This window comes from Numenius arquata, chromosome 3, assembly GCF_964106895.1.
Source record: "Numenius arquata chromosome 3, bNumArq3.hap1.1, whole genome shotgun sequence".
Taxonomy (NCBI): Eukaryota; Metazoa; Chordata; class Aves; order Charadriiformes; family Scolopacidae; genus Numenius; species Numenius arquata.
In genome coordinates, this window is record NC_133578.1 from 31,107,585 (window position 1) to 31,128,217 (window position 20,633).

The following is a 20,633-nucleotide window of genomic DNA, read 5'->3' on the forward strand; positions in this document are numbered from 1 at the left end:
ACTTGTACAGAGCAGATTATTTTAAGGCACAAAATTACATATTTATACAGACAATAACAAGATGCATCTATAGGTAATTACAGAACTATCCGTTTCTGAGATAATTTGCCCAGTGTAAACATCAGACCTTTATTCAGACTTGCTCTTGCAGGACAGCAGGACAGAGTCAACTTGAACACGCAGCCCCTCTTCAGAAAGCCACTTAAGTGCTACTGAATTCCATGAAACTTAAACAAATGTTTTGAGACATTGATCAGTGAAAAATTAACTTCAGCATGTACTTAGGGTCTTTTTGAACTGTTTCAGAAGTGCCCATGATATTAATGAAAACGTCACATCACATGCAAGAAAACATTACTAATCTAGAAAACTCTGTTCTTAAGATCTTACAATAGGATTTTGTTCTTCTAATTCTTTTTAAGTAATACATTAAAGAGTAAGTAAGCATTCTGAGTCTGGCTGGGATGGAATTAACTTTCTTCATAGCAGCCCATATGGTGCCATGTTTTGAATCTGTGGCTATGACAGTGCTGATAACACACCAGTGTTTTGGCTATTGCTGAGCTGTGCTTGCAGTGTCAAGGCCTCCTCTGTTTCCCACTACACCCCCACAGCCAGCAGGCTGGGAGAGGACACAGCTGGGACAGCTGACCCAAGCTGACCAAAGGGATATTCCATGCCACATAGCCTCAAGCTCAGCAGTAAAAACTGGGGTAGAGGAAGAAAAAGATGTGGTTTTTTGTTTCCAAGGTTGCTGTTGTTTGGAGATTGGCTGGGCATCAGTCTGCCTGTGCGAGGTGGTATGCCATCTCCTTTGCTTCACTTGTTTCTCCCTCCTGCCCCTGCCTTTTCTTCACCTATTTAACCTTCTTTAATCTTGACTCAAGAGTTGTCTTCATTTTGTTCTTCCTATTTTCTCCCCCTATCCCACTGCGGAGACCTGGTAAGGGGAGTGAGCAAGCAGTGTGGGTGCTTGGCTGCTGGCCAGGGTAAACCCACCACAGCAAGTCATACAGAAAACCCATTCCAGATTGGTGTACTATATTCTCCTTAGATTCCAGTGTAGAACTTGTCCCAATATGTATATATTGAATATACATATTCTATTATTTATGTAGATATTTGTATGGCACTTTACATCCAAATACCTTGCTGAGTATAATCCTTAGCACACCTCTAGAGTCTGGGGAAGCATTTATTATTATCATTTTATTGACAGATAGAGAGGTGGAGAAAGACTATAAGAAAAGATTTTCAGATCTGATTAAAAATTGTGGCCTCAGTTCCAGGAAGAACATTTACAAACACTAGTCATCTTTTAATAGCAACCTGAAGGTTTCTCAAAGCTGGGAAACCAGTCCTTTACAAGGCGGAGGGCTTTACTGACCTCCCTACTACTGCCCCTCCAAGTACATGATCTGGTTCACAAATATGGGTCTGCACTAATGAGACAGCAACAATTTCCCTATTTTCAGAGCCACAAGACATTATTGTGATGTGGAAGACCAAGCATAGCTGAAAAACTACCAGCTTTTCACTGAAATCATTGAACTGCTCTTCTCAGAAATCTCTGTACTGTGTAACATTGCTGACAAGGGTGGAGATGCTTCCAAGGTATCTTGCTCTCTAGGCAGGCCATCTGTTTCTGACAGCTCAAGGTCTGGTCAGGAACTGACCCGATGATTCACTTAGCTGTAATAAATAGAGCTCGTAGCCAGACAAGTAACATTTCATCACGTACTTGGCCACACTTTGGATCAGCAGATGTGTAAGAACCACTTGGGCATCCATATCTTTTTTAATTCTTTACTTTGAGGAAGTCACACAGCTCACAGCTCCTGAGTTTAGCCCAGTAAACTATTAACTAACAGACTGATTCCATTCAGCCACTCCCTGTAAACCTTCCACCACCAAAAGCTTTGGAATTTTGCCATGTAGCAACTCTGTGTGAAAAAAAAAGTTGCAAGCAAAAAGCAAATCCTTCAGAAACAGTGTAACTGCCCTCCTGCAGTGAATAACGTGCAATTAAGTCTGGCTTCTGCCTATTTATTATAGAGTCTGAGCATTTCACAAACCTCAATACATAATCTATTTATCATCCCAACAACCATGCTTAAGTGCAGGAATACTGTTACCTCATTTTACAGATATAAAATTGAGGCATTAAGTGATTCACTGAAGATTTCTCAGGAAGCTATTCATAAGGAACACAATCCAGATGTCCTAAGCTGCAAGTAAACTGGAGAACCTTAAAGACATTTGAAAAAATGGTCATCCCCATTAGAATTGCACAGAATGATGAGGTCATTAGCCCACTGTTACTCAGGCTTGGAACAGACAGAGCTTATGCTTTCATAACATGCTGGACAGAGAGAAACTGCCTACTTTCAGACACATCAGCAAAAGGAATTACTTCATATGTTTAAACAAATATTTTCTTCCAAATAAGTGACAAAAAACATTAGGTTCAGACCACCTCTGAACTAAGGCAATTGCAGAGACCCCATTTCTCAGTTTTGTAGTCTATAGGTCATCTAATTTTTTTAAATTTTTTTTTTTTTTTTTTTTACTATGAAGCTGCCCTTTCCCATCATTCTCTGAACATCACCTTGGGCTATACTTAGTGTGAGATGATTCAGCAGAACTTTAAATTGCAAACCCTGACACACCTTCACAGCAGTTTGAACAACTGAAAAAAAAAAAAGATGAGGAGAAGCAGTAGGACAATATAGTATGAGCTGATCAAATTAATGACAGAGAAAGAAGATAATGGAAATAAATGTATCTGCAGTGGTGGAAGACAGATCCAGCAGACAAAACAGGAACAAAAGCAGCTTCTGAGACATTCAAATAGGCTGCACTGCCCTGGTGAAAGGCGGCCCCAAAGTTTCTGGCTTCTTGTTCCCACATTGAACATAAATAATGTACCTTCCAATTTCTTATCCATCACACACACGCGCAATGTGAAAGTGGGCACATTTACCATTAAACATCTGTGTCTCTGTAAAAAGACAAAGCTACATACTAAGGAATTTAGAAAGCACCGTTTTACTAATTGTTGCATTTGTCTTTTTTTTTTTTTTTCCCCTCCTGTGATCACTCTGACATGTGGCACTATGATCTATGATCAACTTTAGCAGGATAGCTCAAGAAACCTGATGAACTCAGTTGTAAAAGTATAGGCTGAAAGCGCAACTTACAAGTTTCTGAACTTACCCAGTCACACACCACTCACAATGATTAGCAAAGAGAGATATAAAAGGTATCTTACCACTCTGAATTACTCCAGTTTCTGCTCTTATTTTTCTGTCTTCTCCAACAGACTGTATCTCCCACAAAACCAGCTGGAAGTTGAAAAGAAAGTAATTAGTTAATTTACTCATGATTTACTTTACTGGTCTCTCCTTTTTGTGAAAAAAAAAAAAAAAAACTTTTGTGAAAAAAAAAAAGAAATCCCTCATCTCCTTACTGCTCTGGTCAACATGTGGGGATGCTGATAGATGACCTTATGAGTTTTTATAGGGCTTGTATCTTCACTGCCATGAGAGCTTAGGCAATTACCTAAGCCTTGTTGTTAGCCCCAGTCTTGACCACACATGCAATTCTCCCAGCTAAAACAAACCCTTTTCTAAACTAACATATATTTTAAACTCAAACTAGCCAGCACATTGGGATACGCAGCAAGATAAACCTTAAGTGATGCAAACTGTTCTACCCATTAATGCAAGAGGGCCATAGGTGCAAGTTACAGTAACTCACCAGTTACTAATCAAATCCTTCTGAGCAGCACCAGTGCAGTTTCAGTGTGATCATTCTCCAATAAGCAACAATATTATCTCAAGAATGCTAACTCAGCTGAAACAAAGGTAAGCCCAAAGAGTGACACCAGCACTTTGCCCACAGTACAAGGCCTTTGCCGATTTGCGTATAAATTTCACAGTAGTTCTTCCCAAAGTTAAAGACATAGAGCCACATGGATAGCTGAGTGCCTGTCTATGTCCACACACAGATGAATGGAAACTGTTCTCCTGATTTCATTAGCAGGTGGTGGGGGGAAGTAATAGGTAAGTTTTGTACGCTTCTGCAGTTGCAAGGCAGTCATGAACTGGTCTATGATTTAACTATGCATGCCAGATAGGAATTATTGCTTTCTAGTTGCTATTCAAGTGAGTTGCACACTGGTCCTTGTTTGCTTTGGAGTAAGAGCTGTTCAGCAGCCCCTCAACTAGCCCTAGAAGCATAACATGACATTTCTGAACATCTTGACTGCTGAAATCAGCTTCTACAATTGGATTGTCTTTGCAGACTTATTTTTCCTTCTGTATTACAAAATACTCACTCTGTAATAGATGAAACTGGACAGCAGTTACACGCTTCTAGTCCCATTTTATCTTTACCGAAACTACATATTTTGCCAAAGCCATAGGGAAGTTTCAGAGTGCAAAAATCCTGTCAGAGTCACAGGTTTTGTTTTAAAGCAAGGCAGAAAGCTCTTAATTGCTTCTGCATCTGAAACAGCCAGGTGTTCCCTGCAGCACTTCACCTAGCAAAGGCTCCCACAATAAAGGGCTCTCACAGCTTTAGGTCCCAAAGTCCATTGCAATCTAAACACATATTTCTGCATGGCTTACTGAGTCACAGTAATGGTCAGAATCAAAGGAATGAATGGAGCAATTTAAAATGTGATGCCTCAATGAAGAAATACAAGTACTCACACATGCCACAGTGTTAAAGAGCACTTCTGGATGTTGGAATCTACATAACAGGCACAGATCCACGAGGTGAATAGAGGAGCTGGAAACCTGGTGAGGGAAGCGTACCCACTTCCATGCCTTTGGGCAGAATACCCTAACCAAGAGTTTGGGAAGAGGCTTACGCTATGCCCTTACCAGTACTTTGTTCTTTGGTGCAAGCAAGGGCAAGACTTGGCTATTTATCCCCTTCAAAAAAACATAAGGAAGGGTTAAGAATGAAGGAGATGCTATGCATCCATTTTGTCTAGTGAGCACCTGAATTGAGACCAAGAAAGACAGCAACATTCCAAATGGTTACTGCTTTTCTTACGACAACATATGGCCATCTAACTCATTCCAGTAATGTCTCTAGTCTGCAGGTGGTATTTTTAGGATTTAAACAGAACAAAAAAGTCATGGGTTCAATGGATGGACCACTCAGTGGATAAGGAACTGGCTGAATGGCCGCACTCAAAGGGTTGTGGTCAATGGTTCAATGTCCAATTGGCGGCCAGTGACGAGTGGAGTTCCTCAGGGGTGGGTACTGGGACCAGTGCTGTTCAACATCTTTGTCGGAGACATGGACAGTGGGATAGAGTGCACCCTCAGCAAGTTTGCTGACGACACCAAGCTCGGTGGCGCAGTCGACACGCTGGAGGGAAGGGATGCCATCCAGAGGGACCTGGACAGGCTTGAGAGATGGGCTCATGCAAATCGCATGAAGTTCAACCAGGCCAAGTGCAGGGTCCTGCACCTGGGACGTGGCAATCCCAGGCACAAATACAGGTTGGGCGGAGAATGGCTGAAGAGCAGCCCTGAGGAGAAGGACTTGGGAGTGCTCATGGATGAGAAGCTCATCATGAGCCGGCAGTGCGCACTGGCAGCCCAGAAAGCCAACTGCATCCTGGGCTGCATCAAGAGAAGTGTGACCAGCAGGTCACGGGAGGTGATTCTACGCCTCTACTCTGCGCTCGTGAGGCCCCACCTGGAGTACTCTGTCCAGCTTTGGAGTCCTCAACACAGGAAGGACATGGACCTGTTGGAACAGGTCCAGAGGAGGGCCACGAAGATGATCAGAGGGATGGAGCACCTCCCCTATGAAGATAGGCTGAGAGAGATGGGGTTGTTCAGCCTGGAGAAAAGAAGGCTCCGGGGAGACCTCATAGCAGCCTTCCAATATCTGAAGGGAGTCTACGGGAGAGCCAGAGAGGGACTCTTTGTCAGGAGATGTAGTGACAGGACAAGAGGTAATGGTTTTAAATTGGAAGAGGGGAGATTTAGATTAGATATTAGGAGGAAATTCTTTACTGTGAGGGTGGTGAGACACTGGAACAGGTCGCCCAAAGAAGATGTGGACGCCCCGTCCCTGGAAGTGTTTAAGGCCAGGCTGGATGGGGCTTTGAGCAACCTGGTCTAGTGGAGGTGTCCCTGCCCAGGGCAGAGGGGTTGGAACTCCATGATCTTTAAGGTCCCTTCCAACTCTAACCATTCTATGATTCTATGATAACAAATCAGATCCTGCACATTATTGTACTTAGGCACTCTACTGATCCTGCTTTTTTCCTGCATAACACACCACCTGCTAAACCCCAGTTTTGATCACCTTCAACCCAAGTCATGGGTCCAACTTCAGTGAAAAATTAAAATATGAAAAAATCAAATGAGAAGAGTTTTACAACTTAAAAAAAAATATTTGTTTCTTTTTTCCCTGCTCAGTGAGTTCTTTTGACAATTTTTGTCCCCTTGAAGTTCATGAAATATTGAAGACCAAAGTGACTGGCAATCTCAGAACCCCATTTCTTAATGTGGTCTCAGGTATGAAATACCATCACTGGTATGAAATTATTCCAGTTAGAATTGTAATTCTTGTCCTTTGAGGGCTGTTACTATTAAAGGCTATTTTAAAAGACAAAGGAACACAAGCAAAAAACTGAAGTGAAAAGTTTTTGGTTTGCATCACTGTAAAATAAAAAAAGAAGATAACCAAGGCAGCTATATACTGTATGTAAAATTAAAAAAAGTTTTATTGGAGGTCATAAAGGTTTGTTCTTTCCAAACAATACTACATCTATCAAGTTTGACCAAATGAGATGCAATACTTAAAAAAAATTAAATGGATTCTTATGGGACATCTCGCCATAATTTTATTACCCTCCTAACTCACCATTTTGTCCTTACTCAGTGTTCCATGGCATATTATCAAAGAAAACATTATGCAGTAAATAATGACTCAAGGGAGGAGAAAGGAAATCAAGAGTAAAGGTACAACACTCAAAAGGAAACTTATTTCACTTCTGTATTATCAAAGAAAATACTGTTGCTTAACGTCTGCAAATGTTTAAGGTGATTTCCCATCATAATGAAAGGTCAATTCTTAAAGTGATTTTTATTTTCAAACAAAAAAGACCCTGAAATAGGAAAGCATGTTGTAAATCTGTGGATAAGAATATACACTTTAAAATCAGTGGCCCATATCCCTCTGTGGCAAATCTATGGCCAACAAATGCCATGTGTGACATGAAACACCCTCTCAAAACCTTCAACCCACTGTCCCCCACTGCAGGGTATGAAAAGAAAAGAGGCAGAGCTTCAGATATCACATCCCCAAACCTCACATCAAAGAGAGCGCAGTGACATCAACTGCACCAAAACTAATATAAGCAAAAAAAAAAAAAAAAAAAAAAGCAAGCAGCAGGAATCAGTGCTCATCACAGCTCTACAGCCCCGGGGAACACACAAATAAACCAAGCACTTTAATCCCTCCTGATCTTGCGCTCCGACCTTTTTAACAGTTCTCTACTCCTAATACTAATGTGACACACAACACATACAAGCACCAGAAGAAGGTACTAAGATTAAATCTAAATCAAATCTAGATCACAGCAGCTATTCATAAAGATGCAGGCCTTAATAAATCTAAAGAAAAGAATCAAAGAGCACCATGGACAATATAACACTCTGGACAGGAGTCCTCATCCTATATGAATCTTCATTACTCTTGAAAGAGTAAAACAAGCTCTTTGACCTCTTCTCTTCTAATGCCTAGCCCTGACCTCAACCTTAACCCAAGGTTTCACAATACACTTGTCACACAGCAGAGATCAAGAAACGAAACTGCTAATTCCACAGTAGACCTATGAGCCTTCTAGATCCTAACAATAAACATAACCTTCAATCCCTCCCTTCCTGAGTACATACCCTAAACATAGTCCAGTGTTAAGTATGGTCCAGTGACAAAGATTAGCACTGAAATTAACTGAAAGTTATTTGACTGTCTAAATCAGCTCCTACCTTTGTGGTAGCCAGCAGTAAAATAAAGTCCTCCAGTCCTAAATAAAAACCCCAACTTAAAACATAGCTATCATCCAACACAACTCCAAATTTAAGCAGAAGCCACAAGATCCTGCCTGCAGTAGCCTGCATACAAGCAGAGAGATATTGCAGGGCTGAACATTAAACTGAACTCAACACTACATATCACAAGCTCAACAGAAGACTACTATAGGGAGGAGTGGAAGACTTCAGTTCTGCTAGTTTGCAGGGTCCAATGCTCACATTTAATTTTAATGTCTCTACCTGCCACTTCTATATTTAATGTTAAGAATAGTTTATTTGGGTTCTGGTTTAGGGTTTGCAGGGGTTTTTTCCCCGCCCAAAAATTAAAAGCTAGGTCTGTTGCTGGAATCTGAGGCATGCTGAGCTAGGATGAATGCTGGTAACACAAGGATACAATGGACTATGGCTAGTTTTCACTGAAGGTTATTTCTCTGGTGAGGCCACTGATGGAACATCTAGTGTGATGTCGACAGAAGGCAGAAAACCTATCGAATGCTTGAATGTAGAAGGTATTTGGAGTCTGCTGATATACACAAAAAAGTGAGATTTTGTTGAGGGTTTTAGCACTTGGACATTTTTTGGTTTTTGATTTTGGCCTAGCTAGTGAGTCAATCACACTTCCCTAATTGCCAATGCATTTATTTAGGACACGGAAAGCAAACCTCCACGTGTTTTGAGACTTAGTCAAACCTTAAGACACTTAGCCTCAACCTTACACCCAATGCAGACTCTAAGATCTGACGTAGCCAAAGAAAATAGAGGGTGCCCCTTGTCTGCCACAGCCTCACTTCAACACAGTTGCAAGATTCTCATTTTGCACCTCAGTATTCAGTCAATTAATAACAATATCCTCCAAAGCTGAACTCTACCTGCTTTTACAACTAACCCGCAATGTTCCATTTTGTGCACTGCAGTTTCTAACTCCAGCCAGGGAATGCAGTGTTAAGGATACTCAGCAGGATCCAGCCTTCAGAGGAAAATTCACGTTGACATTTACAATGTGCATTTCTTATTACAACAAAAGATGCATAAGATTATAAAGCAGCATAAGTTCCCTGACTAAAACCACTCTCATCTGATATTTGCCAAAGATTTTATAGCAAAAGAATCTGTTGACCTTAGAATTGGGAAACAACCAAATAGAAGTTTCAGGATTGGATCAGCTCTCATCCTATGTCAGATTTCTGTCCAGTGACACAAGTGGGATAACAATACCACAGTAGGGCAAAGGAGAGGATTAATGTTCAATACTGGTCCAGGAGGGAATTACAGCAAATGAAGAACAGCTGCAATGAGGAAGAAAACCTGTAAATGCTGTGTGGTCTTGTCAAGGAGGAAAATTGTTCTTGAAGGCTCTCATAGCAGAGAGCCAGCAATGCAATCAGACATACAACTGGTACCACTTCAGTTAGCATGAAATAGCACAGTTTAAAAAACAAACCAAATCTAGTGTTTACTATGACCTATACCTCTTGAAGGACTTGAATATCCAGTCATTCTAGCCTATGACACTCTTCCTGGTTTACTGTAAGCTAGAGCATCAAGATGGGCCTCAGACTCTTTACAGACACTTTTTTTAAAAGCAAGTCCACACGTAGAGTCTAGAAGCACCTTTATTCTCCTAACAGTGATTTGTCACTATTTCAGTCTGTTATTCCTCCTAAGCTAATGCCAGTCAACATTTTTTTCTCAAAGCATTAAGGGTCTAATCTAATTCCTAGTGACAGAACTATAACAGAGACATAACTGAACCATATGACACAGTTAAACACATAGTATCTCACTGGGTGAAATATGGCTCTCAGAAATCAGTCCACTGCCAGAAGAACTGGACCCACTGGAAACCCAAAATTATTAGAGGGCTGAGTTGTGGGTCCCACTAAAGCATTAGCTCTCACACAGTGAGCTTAAGGCAACACTTACAAGTTCTACTTCCTACAAGAATTGCAGTTTGCTTCCTACACTTTTCATACTTCTGATAAATGGGAACAGTCTTTTTCCACAGCTGCAAATGTTTTATTTGGATGTGTTTATTTTCCCCTCAATCTCTGGCTGACTCTCAGATATCTCCATTTATTTTAGTTTTCTTCACTCTCAGAAACAGTAAAAGAGTTTCTGTAACCAATGCTAGGTACACTGTTAAATGACCCTAGTAGATTTACTAGGAAAGTTCTCTGTTCAGCAAGAAACTCATCCACATGTTCCAAGAGTAACCTTATTTTGGGAATTAACTTCATTAAAACAAACTTATACTCATTTGTAACATAGCAACTCTGAGACAGCCATTCTGTTGATATTTCAGCCTGAAAGTGATCAAAAAAAACACAATCAACTTTTTATTTTGCAGAATTTTTCTGTGGAACAGGTGTGACAACAGAATAGCTACCTAAGCACCTATGCAATTTTCAGTTCTTAGAGCGTTAAGCGTGCATAACAAAGTGTTATACTTTGTTAAGATCAGCTAATTGGATTTAAGATGAGAATTTTCCCTGAAACACATGAGTCCACATGCCAAAATTACTCCCCTAAGGGCAGGAGAGCTACATTCAGAAATATTCACAAAATGACATGAGATCCCCAGCCAAATGGTTATGAAAGTTCTTCATTATTAGTATTACTAAAGAAAATATTCCCAAACATATTCTGAGCTAAGCTTTGCCCTTTTCCCTGCCCTGAACTGAGGATGCACATAAAGTATATCTGAAAAGGCAGTATTCCAGCTGGAGTTAGCAAGACTGCCTGACGACACAAGCCATTATTTGTTGTTCCTTGCTTTCAGTCAGGATTCCAGCTTCTGAACTTAATGAGTTTGTGCAGAATCCTAGAAGTAGTCCTATATACTGAAAAAACATATTTAAAATAGAAAGCCTTTGTGAGTAGCCAAGTGGAATACTTGAGCCAAGTGGAAAAAAAGTGATCATTAAAGAAGCTATAGAGGATTTACAATTCTGTTTTGTTTGGATCTGTATAGTAGCCTAGCCCATAAATAGAAACCAATTATTTTATTTTCTTTTACATTTGCTTTGCTTTATGTGAGAGTTGTGGGAATGATGGTAACCAAGCAACACCACAAAGCTGGACAGCCCTGGTTAGGACAATTTCTGATACCCTGATGAACCAGGATATGTTCAGTGCCTAGAGGAGCTATGGTATATCAATTTTTGTACACCTCAAGGGCCACAAAATCCTAAGAATGAGTAAAAGATTCTATACAATCTCCATGCCTCTGGGTGAAAACTGTCCCCTCTGAATTGAATTCTGCTGCCACTTGGAGTCCACTGTTTTACTTGCCATTTTTGCACACTGAAAGGTCAATCTGCCAGGAAAGTTTCTTCTTATTGAGGATGGGGAACTAAAAAATACTGCATCTCAGACAGCATAAGTGTTAACAAGTTAAAAACAACCTCCATAGTTCTAATAGAAAATTCAATGTGGACCCATGTAAATTTGAGTATATTAACATACACAGAACATATCCTGATAAATAATTCTAAAAGACAATCATAAAAAGTGTAACTAAGTTCCAAAACACAGGCACAATGTCATTTTCTAGGCAAAAACTATCCTCCCATTCATCTCTAGCAAATCAGAACAATTAAGCATTTCACAGCTTCTACAATTAATGACAGCTGAAATACCTCATTTTCAATTAAAGTGCAATCATCCCTATTTACAAACTGGCACATCCTCCACGTGATCTGTCTTCGGTCTCCCAACAGGACAGAGACTTCTAAAGGAAGTAATACTTCAGATTTTGCACACTTAAGCAAAATCAGTTGTGCCCTCACTCTGTGAATGTTATTTATTCAGCACTTTATAAAGCATTTTTTTAACTGTTCCAAAACCAAAACAGACATTTTCTTAGTAAAAAAAGCCATTATATATATTTAATATACACATTCTAAGACATAATCATATTCTGAGAAATAAAAGTATGGAAATGGTGCTTTTTTTAAAGCTTAAAGTTATACACTTATCCATATAAGCAGTAGGCAGAGAAAATACATCTGAGTGCATTGGTTTTAACTAAATGTGGGATTGTTTTAGGAGACAAAGGGTATATACTGAACATAATCAACATGTGGTAGATAATGCATGAAGGCTGCAGATGCTGAGTTTATACTGCAATTTAGTAGACAGCATTACAGTGGCTTAATATCACAGGTAAGGCAGCATCACTACCAAAAGCATCATAGTACAGCTGTAACAGACATGCACTTAATATATGAAATATGCAGATATCGTGAAAACTACAGAGTGCATTAAAAAGCTCAGTCTTAAGGAACAAGTTTACAACTTTTCCTAATACTGATACCCAGTCAATACCGGGTTTTACTGTGTTCTACCTGATATCAGAGACTACAATAAATAAGAATTAAAATCACCAAAAAGCCCCAACTAGAGACCATATCTAAAGATGTCCCCTCCAAGTTACACTGGGACACAGAGACAAGGGGGCTTCAGGGTACTTGGTCTACTGCCAACCTCACTGCGCTTGGGATAAAAACATCACACCATGAATGTGAAAAGCAGAACTTTTCATCAACACTAGGTCATGTCATAACGACAGTGTTGATTTTGCCTTTATGACAATGCAAGTGGAAATGAAGTCCAAAGAAGGAGACAGCATCTCCTGGGAATCCTTACTGGAAGGTAGCCCAGCTGAGGGACGCACACCGCATCACCCACTGGAGCAGGTACTGCATCCTGCTCAGAGAGCACCCACTCCGTCCAGGATCCAGTACTGCAGCAGCAACGGGATCCTCAAGTCTGATGCCACCTCATTCCATCCTATGTGACCTGATCTCTGGAAAGGAGGAGGACTGAGGACTCCCAGCCAGCTTTATCTCAGTACGCTTCACACTCTTCTCCTTCCTGGCACTCCTACAAGAGCTGAACACAATCATGAAGCATGTTTTATAGTATAGAGCTCCTTAGATATATTCCTTTTTATATAAAACTCCAATCCCTATTTCTCTCCATTTAGAATGGGGAAACAGCCTCTTTTCTTGTTGCATACAAATTATAAGAATGGGATCATAATGAACAAAAATGCATAATGAAATCAATTTACAAATGTAAATATAACTCTAGCCTCTTTCGAAGTTTTAATAGGAAGGAGGAGCAAAATTACCCAGGGGATCTCGGTCAGACTCGGTCATAGGTGTAAATGAGATCTCATTCCCATGTGGTATTTCCCATCACAAAGGAAAGCACGCAGAGCTCTCACAGCCCTGAGGCAGAAGGTTCCATGAAACACTAATTTGTACGTCAAAGCAGCCTTTTCATGGGAATGACATACAAATAACAAAATAACCCCCAAAGTTTTGAAGCAAACTTCTCACGCTAGAACTTACTGTTTCTTTATGATCTAAAATATTTTGGCCTGGGCTTCAGCTGAAATGCTTGTGTCAGTCTTTTACTGACTAAAGAATTTGGCTAAAATGAAGCAAAGAAATACAGCTTAGTTTTCTTTTCTGCTAATGAGTTCAGATAAGAGAATGAGTGCTGGTGCAAATCTGGAATGCCTTCAGTGAACTCAGATACACTGTATGCTAAAGGAAATCAGTATGCCTCAGTTTACTAGCATAGCACCTTCTGTGTGGATCACTTATTCATAATTCCTGTCTGTATTTACTTTCCTAGGAATAAACATGTATTTACTACTGACACTGAGCCTCAGCAACTGACTTACGATTTGGCACCTCTGCTCCAAGTGCCTTTCAGATACCAAGAGTAAAGCTTGTTCCAGTAATATCCACTCACCCACAAGACATAGTCTGCATATTTCTTGGTACACTAAAAAAAGGAACATGTTACATTTAATGACAGAAAGTTGCACGGAAAATATTATATGCACACAACGCGGTCAAGCTACCATCTCTAACCCAACCTTTGCTTTGCAAACTATCAGAGCTCTAGTTTAGCTTTGCAAACTCACAGAACATTGATGTTATTTATTTTCCCATTTAATTTCCTAAGATTTTTGCTGCTTAGGTAGAAGAATAAAAATAAATATGACTAAAATCTGCCTTTCTTGTTTCCAAGGTCTTCTGACTTTCAGAGATGGACCTGCATGTTATAGGCTCTGCTCACATCACCCATGAAACCAACTCACCATCATCCCTTTAACTCTAGCCCTCAGTAGGAAAAACTGAAGCTTTCACGTCAGCAAATACCTTCACATCCATACCTGCAGATTTCAAACACGAATGCTGCCTGACCACCTTGATCACCAATATGTTAAAAATTAAAAGTTTATCTCAGCCACCTTAGTACATGAGTATCTCTCTTCTCCTAGTACATCTCATCTCATTACGAAAGTCAATGAACTTGAGAAGCCATATGAGCAACTCCTGGTGTATGTTCAGGACTACAGCACATGGTAAAAGCTGGCCATTAAAAGTAGAATTACCAAGTTACAAAGTAAGAGTGAAATTATTACATCTTTTCACATCTCGTATATAATGAACTGCCTCATTTAACACAAGTCATACCAACAGTGAATTAATAGTATTCAAGACAGCCCTGAAGCATGGCAAAAAATCCACTGCTGTCACTCCTCATGGATAAGCATGGAAATAATTCCTGCCAGGAGTATCTGATTAGGGAGCTGACACACCTAAAGGACCATGAGACACATTAGATTAGAAATTGTGCTAGGTGCATGCTACTTTGCATGCAGATTTGACTGGAGCCATGGCATGATTTCAAGAATGAGCTTAGAAGGAAGAAAAAAGAAAAAAGGAAAGAAAAAATGCAGACACAAATTTTTAATTTCAATTCCTATTCAGACTAGAAGACATTCAAAACATTATATGCTTTAATTACATCTTCTCTAAGGAGAAAGTAAAGGGGATGGGAAGAAACATGATTTTTTTTCTAAGAATTTTTTTAAGGCAATAAAAAGACTTTTTATATGGGAAAGACATTTTATATGTGGGGGTGGTGAGTGGGAAACAATTATTTTAATCTCTCATTTTAAAAGGAGTAGCAAATAAAAACAAAACAGCCACTCTACATTGTATTGAAGGCCAATTTTTTACCCAATTCCAAATGATCGTTGTCAAAACTTCCAGCATAAGGGAAGGAATAAAGAAAAAACTCAGTGCACAACCAATCTGTCCATCTCTACCCCCAAAAATAAACATGCTACAAATGCAAAAAAGAAACATGAACTATCACAGGACACAGTACGTAACATTAGCCCGCTAAGGAACAAACATAAAACTGCTGAAACTGCCTTCCTTCAGTGCTGTTGCTTTATGGTTAAGTAAAAAGATCACAGAAATTTAAGGAAAACCTTCAAACTTTAGTTATGTTTAGATATATCAATATATAGTTATTTTATATTATTTATTATATAAAATAAAAAAAATATTAAAAGCCTGGAGACACAACTAGAATATAAAGTCCACCAGTTTACCAGAGATACCATCACCTGGTTCCTTTCACATGCCTGGAATTTAAGTAAGAGAAGACTTCTGGAAGCATAGCCTATCCTTAGGATATTACTTTGACCACTATGGTATCATGGAAGGGTAATAGATAGAGCCATTGGGGAAAACAAACAAACAAAAAACCCAACAACGAATCAAAAAATAATTCAGAACTTGACCAAGGTAAAGCACCAGCAAGGCAGAGAGGATGAGGGAGGCAACGTAGCCAGAGCTGAGCAGGACCTGTAATCCAGGTTGCTTGATAAATATTACTTAAACCAATACAACAGAGCACTGTTCAGTCATGTATTTTTTCATCTCTTATGTAAGAGACAAACTTAGAAATTGGCAAATTAATTCCAGTACAACTAGAATGGGATTTCCGAAGAATTAATGCCACAAGAGAAATTGTTACTAAGAAACTAAAACTTATTAAGCAACCCAGACAAGTTTCCAGAGATCAAGGTGTTGCTTTGGCCCTACTTTTTACATACATACTGCATTTGAAATGGAATTGCAGAGCCATTTCTGTAACAGTTCTGAAAGATGCACTCTCTGTATGAGTGTTTTTCTTCTGATGGCCTGTCATTTTATTGATGAGAGATTCAACACACTAAAGCTCTTTATGCTACTCACAGAGAAATGTTCACATCTGTCAGTAATCACATGAATACTGTCACATGGCTGTTAACATGTAATGGTTATTAGGTTCTCAGCTTCTCCTTTCAAGGAATTATGAGAACTCATTTTCTTCACACAACTTCAGGCCAAATCTTTTACACGAATTATCAGCCTGGACTCATTAGTCACTTCGAGGCAAAAATTAACATCTTACTTTTTCATATTTTGTTTTAAAAACAAAAAAAATCCTAGATTCTGATCAAAAGCAAATAGACTCCCGGCTGGCTCCAGGTTTCAACCTATATCCCGAATATGGAAAGAGTGTTCCAAACAATCTAGGGAAACAGCTAGAAACAGGCATGGGTTGGACTCCATTCCTCCTCCAACATCGATCCTGATGCAGGATCAAGCTATGGGGAGGTAAATCTGGTAGACTCTTTCAAGTAAGAAGCAACAGGAAAATTTAAAGCTGTTATATAAAAAAGTATACAGAGTCAGACCAGAGTAAATCACACTTTATCTCTGTATGTATAAAAAGATAGATTACACATACACTTCTTAGACTTCCTTATACCATGCATGTTGAAAGTCTTACGTAACAGAGTTCAGATAGTGCTCAATATGAGTGGCTGACATATTCCAATCCCATCACTGCCATCTGACTGCTTTTTGGCTGTCTCCTTTAATTACACGCAGTTTATTTGTATACTTTTGTGTTTCTTCTTTTTTTGTGTGTGTGTGTGGGGGGGGGGGGGGGGGGTGTGTTGGTTGAGGGTTTTTTTTGTTTGTTTTGGGTTTGGGTTTGTTTGTTGTTTTTTTTTTAACTTTAATCCATAAGCAGGTACCTTTCTACATTTGTATTGACAAGGAGGGTTAATAATTTATGGCCTGTCTCTTAAGGAGTCCATCTGTAGTTCAAAAGCCTACATAGCGTATCTCTATTTTTTCCATTTCAATTAACAGCAGATTCTTTCCCAAAGCTCTTTTCTGTGGCCAGTACTGCAATATGAAAATGTCCAAAAGTATAGTGCATAACAGCCCCTGAGGTCCCTCTCAGAAAAATCCTAAACTAGCAAAAAGCAAAAGCTTTTATGGAGTCCGGTAACAAATTTGTTTAAAGACAAAATCCAACAAAACCAGCACACGCGGCAAAAGTCATCCCAAACCACCCCAGCTGGCGCCAGTGGTTCCCCATGCCTGCCACAAGGCCTGCAGGAAGAATGCATCTCTGGAAGAGCCTTGCTCCCATACACGTGTGGTGAAGCACGTTCATCACACTCCTACCTCACAGCCCAAGACCTGCCCTTGTCCAGGTCTTTTGGCACTGCAGAAAACAGCCCTTGCTACAATGTCATTTGACCATTTCCCTCCATTAAACCACTTCTAAGAGTTGGGCTCCAACTTCCAAAAATGCCTATTTTTTGTCATAAATAACAGCAATCTTGAGTTTTTTCTTTTTTAATTTACAGAAAAGGAATCTGTAATATCAGGCTGATATCTGCTCTCCGAAAGGAAGAAGATACTATTCACTTAAAATAGTGAATGATACTTTAAAGGTGTGCTATTCAATTTAATTAATGATTGCATTTACATTGCTTCATTCCTTTAATATGATGCAACAATGGTAATGACTAACCTTTTAATAGACCTTGCAACTGCAAGATGATCCCTCTTCCATTTAACAAGGCCCTTCTTACAGCTTAATAAATCTGGTTTTACTCTTTGGCAATTCTCATTAAAATGCTTTGGAGGGTACGACCATTCACCTACAGCCTGATTTTCAGAGGACCTGACTGCACACAATTCCAATTAAAACTTTCTACACTCAACATCTCTGAAAATCCAACACCAGCAAGGCAATTAGAAGTTTCCAACCTTTCCTGATCTATAGGGTAATGTGCAACATAATTAGGGTCAGATACAGTGTAACTTAATAGAAGCGAATCACGTGTTAAAATGCTAACATGGGAACCTCAACTCATCCCATTAGCGTAGAGAAAGGCAACCTATCATTCATTGTCAAGTGATGGCAATGCAATGGATGAATTTACATACATGACCATCTGTTGCCAGATTAGGCAACAGCAGAGTGACTTTCCAGACTGCCAAATGCCTGCCCTTGTTCAGAAATTCCTTGGTTTTGTAGGCTTACACTCTTTACTACAAATAAAATACAACTCTTCACACTATAGTGCACCCTTCAACTCAAAACACTCTGTGGACCATGAACCCTCTCACAGAACTGCCCAAAGTTTCAGGACTGCGTGCTACATAAACACAGGATTAGGGGAGTGAAAAGCAGCACGCTGCTGCAGCCTGCTCCACAGCTGTGTCTCTCATGCCATATTCTTGGCTAAGGACATAGAGCCAAACTCCTAATCACATCAAAAGTGCTGCAAAATTTCTAAAACATATACAGTTCTGAGAGGACCTTAATTTGAAATATCCCTTCCCCAGAAACACCCAGGACCTAAAAAAGGCTCCTGTCTCTCATGACAGGAAAAGATTGTGAGGTTACAGGGCATGCTGTGATGCAGACCCAACAGTACACCATTAGAACCATCTTGTATCAAAAAGCCCAGCAAACTTAATGTAAAAAATAACTACACAAGAAAAAGAATATAAATACTAAAAAGATCATAAGGCAAGATACTAATTTTACACCAGTATCACAAAAATGCAACTCCACTGATGTTGAGGATTTCCTGTCTCCAGCATGTGCCAGAAAAATGACATTTTCCATAGTCCCCTTTCACACAAAGATAAACACTAGAGAGCCAGAGCTCTTCTGATGTAAAGCTGATTGTCTGCTTAGCTCAAGGTTTCCCCAACGCATCACTGTTTGGATATTTATTTTACTTCTTTTAGGACAAAATAATAATTATCACATTTAAAAAAAAGTCAGTGCAGCTATCGTAATCAACTCTATGCCACCCATGTTCTCCAGTCTCATGCAAAACCTTCCGATCCACCAGTAATTCAGTAAAGAATCAGCATATGTAGGTCAACAAGGCACAAGAGCACGGATATTAAAGACAGGTATGTGGTTTTAGCAACAGACAAAGGGAAAACTGTTTTTATTGAGTGACAAGGAAGCAATGACAATGGGCCAAACTCTGTACTTGCAGATTTCAGTGAGCATAAGCCCCACGAGAATATGGCTCTAAACCAGCAACACATGAACTGCTGTAAGCCCATCTTTTCCATCAGATCCTTAACCAAATGGCCACACCTGAGGAAAACCCCCATCAGGGCCAGGGAAGCCTTGATCTTGCATTATCATCATTGCATTACACAGAAAAGATATTCCCTGTAATTTCCCTGTTTCACCCTCACCTCACAAGCTTCCGTTCCTACTTGAGTATCTGAACAGGCATGGTCAAAAACCCAGTGCCCTCTGACTGCCAGAGCTCCTTCCAGCCCCAGGGATCTTCCCCGACCTTCCTCCATCCCCAGGGCTCCTTCCAACCAGCATATTCTGCTCTCTTCACTACTACAAGCCTCCAGACACTCTTCTAACACAGCCATAGCAGCTGCCCTAGTTCATCTGTATTTGCCTCACACTGCAGGGCACCATTGGCAGATACATCTCTTGCCCTACCCACGGTACAGCTCTGTGCGTCTCACAGTACACCAGATCTTTTGACTCCTTTCTGCTGCTCTTTCCTTATGTTTCGGACACACTGCCTCTCTGTTGGCCAGATGAATCATCCAATCCTTTCTGATATCCACTGTGTTTGTATACAATGTAATTTGGCTATTGTAGAGGAAGAAACCCTCAAGTTCTTTGAGGATTTTAATGAGAAGTAGGTTTCCTCCTTCCCCTCTAGTAACAAAGGGGCTGCAGTACATGAGAAACCTCAGGAGCTGCCAGAACGGATGGGGAAGCCTTTCTCCACCTAAGTGCATGCAAGCAGTCCATCTCCACACCATCCTTCTCATTGACTCCAGAGCAAGGAACACAAGCTCTGATCATAACACCAACGCACAACTCCATGCCAGCAGCTTAACAAACCAGTCAACCCAAAACAATTTCTAGCCAGCACTAAGTTATTATTGGAACACAGAATTACAAAAAAGGCAACATTTCATTCAGACCAAGTCCTAAGGATTACTAAATCAAGTTCTGCACAGACTAGTATTACTATACTAGATAGTTATTCTCTTCATCAACACAGAAAAGATAAGTCCCACAGTGATGACATTCTTGGACTTGTAGGTTTTTCCACTGCTAGTATAAACCACAGTCTCTGAACATATTCCCGCTCAGAAGTACCACCACACGCAGACTGCATGTGCAAGGCTTTTATTGCATGTAATTTTACACAGTGAACCATACACAGCACTGTAATTTAAATACTAAAAGCGGACAGTTTAAGTGTAGTGCAGAAGTGGAAGTCACAAACTGGATATGTGTAGGACAGTACATACTGAAAGCTGATTTTATGTATTACTAAGAAGTAATTCAGTCTGAGATGACCATTTGAGTACCTGCTTGAGCTTA

At 39.9% G+C, this 20,633-nt stretch overlaps 1 protein-coding gene across 2 annotated transcripts in view; it reads right to left on the bottom strand.

The window, feature by feature from the left end:
• The window catches only part of SPATS2L (spermatogenesis associated serine rich 2 like), a 157,848-nt gene that overhangs the window by 63,002 nt on the left and 74,213 nt on the right, over positions 1-20,633 (bottom strand). For both annotated transcript variants that reach the window (XM_074144852.1, XM_074144851.1), the window contains one exon: positions 3,272-3,344. The gene's annotated coding sequence lies outside the window, so the exon portion shown is untranslated. The remainder of the gene's footprint in view (positions 1-3,271; positions 3,345-20,633) is intronic.